The 3509-nt window shown below is 37.6% G+C and overlaps 1 non-coding gene across 1 annotated transcript; it reads left to right on the top strand.

Moving 5' to 3' along the window:
- The first annotated feature begins 2647 nt into the window (after window positions 1–2647).
- LOC120279762 lies at window positions 2648–2754 on the top strand. The gene has a single exon (XR_005542065.1). It is a non-coding gene; the product is annotated as a small nucleolar RNA R71 (small nucleolar RNA).
- The last annotated feature ends 755 nt before the right edge of the window (window positions 2755–3509 follow it).

Below are 3509 nucleotides of genomic sequence, written 5' to 3' on the forward strand. Positions count from 1 at the left end.
AACCTTCTTGGTCATGGGTGCATACCTACAAGTAAAGCATCAAACAAAGTCAGTTTGGCATAAATCCACGCGTGCATGTGGACAAACCATTATGAAGGCATTAACGGTGTTAACTCATAGGGGCAAATTTGTTATTTCATTTAAAAATCAACTTATATGACATAAAAAATATATACATTTTAAGTTTATTTGCCTCTTCCAAAATTCCACTAAACAAAAAAAATTAAATTCCAAAATTAAACAAAATCATATTGAAAAATATGTTTTTTAATGCCACATAGTGATTTTTTAGATGAATGGACAATTTTGCCCCTATCAAAAGTAGAAAAGTTAACACCGTCGACAGTTTTTTCCCTTTTTTTGCAAATCTGGGAAACCACATATCATAGGACCAGAAAAAATTCTCATTCCTTATTTTGCAAAACTCAGAAACCACATGGGTTTTTTTGGAACTTTTCCCTTATTTCAATGATATATAGTTATTGATTTTTCCCAAAGAAGTATAAGTAAATCATTTAAAAACCTTAATCATTTATTCTTTGTCATGTGAAAAACTCAACACCAACTAAAAATTATAAGGGTTACCACTCATGCACAATTATTATTGTGGAAATTTAAAACTAAGCTAGAAAACTACTAAAAGCTTGGGTTGCCTACCAAGAAGCACTTGTTTTACATCACTAAGCTTGACGTACCTGCCCTTACCTCATGGTGGCTCATGGAGATGGAAAATCTCCTTCTTGGCAACTTGCACACATGAGGGAAAAAATTTCTGCACATTCAAGGAGAATTGACTAAACAAGTTACCGAATGAGGGAGTGCCATTCTCGACTTGTGTGTGCTCGTCCCCAAGTATGTTGGGATGCTTTCTATGGTGACACTTTGACCTCTTCATGCGATGAGAGACCTTTTTCAGAAATTCCCCATTGGGTTGCTCTTTGGAAACTTGTTCTCCATGCTTACTTATCTCCTCCTTGTCAATGTCCGGCCATTCTTTATATGGGTCCGGATGTAGAAATTCCTGCATATACTCATTAGCAATCTCGTCATTAACATCTAAGAAATAGCATGCACCATCAATATCAAGAGAATGCTTCATTGCTTCGGCGAGACGGTATGAGATCTTCTCTACTCCTATGTATAGTGTCATCTCGCCGCCATCCATGTCAATGAGTGCCTTGGAAGTTCATAGGAATGGTCTTCCCTAAAATTAGTGGGACCACCACATCCTCATCAACATTGAGTACCACAAAATCTATAGGAAAAATATACTTGTTAACATTTACTATAACATCTTCAACTATATCTCTTGGATGACGGACTGAATGATCGGCTAACTATAACGTCATTTGGGTTGTCCTTGGCTCTTCTAACCCTAATTTCTGAAACAATGTGTATGACAGTAGAATAATGTTGGCTCCTAAATTAGCTAAAGCCTTTTCTTTGCCCAAACCTCCAATTACACATGGAATGATAAAGCTTCTTGTATCTTTCATCTTGTTTGGCAAATTTTTTGGAAGCAATGCCGATTAATTTCCATCCAGCACTACAGCCACAATTTCCTCCATTTTCCTCTTGTTAGTCAAGAGTTCTTTCAAGAACTTTGCGTACTGAGGCATAATTTTAGATAATGCGTCCACAAACAGGATGTTAATATGCAACTGCTTGAATAGAAACATAAATTTTCTGTTTTGCTCATAAATTTGGTCCTTCTTCAAACACGTTTGATAAGGAATTTATGGAGCATAAGAAAGGGGTGATACAACTATCCCCATCCCGTTGTTTTGCACCTTATTCCTTGTCTTTTTTTTGAGGAATTTTAGTAGTTTTCTCAGTGGGGGATTTTCATTGGAGAATTTTAGAATTTGTCTCAACAAGGAGATTTTCTTCAAGTTCTCGACCACTCCTCAAATTGATCACCTTCATATGCTCTTGCAGATTGGTCTTGGTATTGCTTGGCAAGCTTCCTTGAGGTCTCTCAGCTAAAGACTTCGCTATTTACCCCACTTGGTTCTCTAAATTATGTAGCGAAGTGGTGTGATTGTGGAGTGTTGCCTTAACATTCTAAAATCTAGTGTTGACTGACTGAATGAACTTTGCCAAAACCTTCTCCAACTCTGAAACTCTCTCTGGCAATGGAAGGAGCTTGCTGAAATCTTATTAGGGCAGTAGGTTTTTGCTGTCGTTGGTTACTCCATGAAAGATTTGGGTGGTTCCTCCACCATTGGTTGTAGGTATTGCTATAGGGATTGCCTTGTCCTCTTCCCGAATTTCACACAAAGTCAACTTGTTCAATTGGGGCTGAAGTAGCAATTAAGATAGGACAATCTACTGAAATGTGTGAGCACCCACAACCATCGTAACTTGTGATAGTGGCCATTCTTGGTGAGGTTAGAGTGTCTAATTTCTTGCTTAATGCCTTTACTTGGACAGCCAAGGATGTAACAACATCAATCTCATGAATACGGATCACTTGATCTTCTCTCTTACATTCCATTGATAGCTGTTCAAGGCCATTTCTTTAGTCAGCTGTCGGTCCTCTTCTGGTGTCTTGTTTCCTAATGTTCCTCCTACGGCTGCATCAAGGAGTTGTTTAGTGCTTAGATTCAACCCAGTGTACAATGTGTGAATGATCATCCATTCAGAAAACTCATGTTGATGACACTTTCGCACGATGTCCTTGAATCGTTCCCATGTCTCATACAACAATTCTAGCCCTATCTGAACATATGAAGAAATCTCATTTCTAAGCTTTGTCAATTTTCTCGGAGGGAAATACATTGCAAGGAAAGCTTCTACCATTTCATTCCATGTTATGATTGAAGCTCTTGGCAATGAATGAAGCTACTATTTGGCTCTTCCTTTTAATGAGAATGGGAAAGCCCTCAAGATAATTGCATAATCCGGAACCCCATTAATTTTTAGCATGTTGCACACTTCAAGAAAATTCTCAATATGGTTGTTAAGATCCTCATCTGCTAATCCATTAAACTGTGTGAACTTCTGAACCATCTGAATAAAACCTGACTTCAACTCAAAATTCTAGGCTACAACCAGTGACCAAACAATGCTCGACTGTATCTCACTAACTGTAGGTCGGGCAAAATCTAAATGTGTTCTCTACTGCCCCTCTTATTCTATGATGTTTTCAGATTCTTCAACCTCTTAAGCTGGAAAATTTTATTCTTGTGCAGGTTCCTTGTCCCTTCTATGAAATCTACACTAAATTTCAGGATCTTCTTCAACTAATGTTGAAGGATTCCCTTGGGTCATAACCTGTAGCTGAAATCAAGAGAAGAAAAAAAAATGAGAACTATGAAAGAAAGAAATATGGAGTAGAAAAAAAAACAATGAAAAACTGAATGACTAAAGTAACAAAGTTCTAGCGTTCCTAATATCCTATAACCAGCAATGGTGCCAAAAACTTGATACACCTGTGCACTTGCGGTACACACATGCAAGAGGTGTGTCACATCCCGATTGTACTTGCTTTAATTTCAAAGTTGTTT

Source organism: Dioscorea cayenensis, chromosome 16 (assembly GCF_009730915.1).
Source record: "Dioscorea cayenensis subsp. rotundata cultivar TDr96_F1 chromosome 16, TDr96_F1_v2_PseudoChromosome.rev07_lg8_w22 25.fasta, whole genome shotgun sequence".
NCBI lineage: Eukaryota > Viridiplantae > Streptophyta > Magnoliopsida > Dioscoreales > Dioscoreaceae > Dioscorea > Dioscorea cayenensis.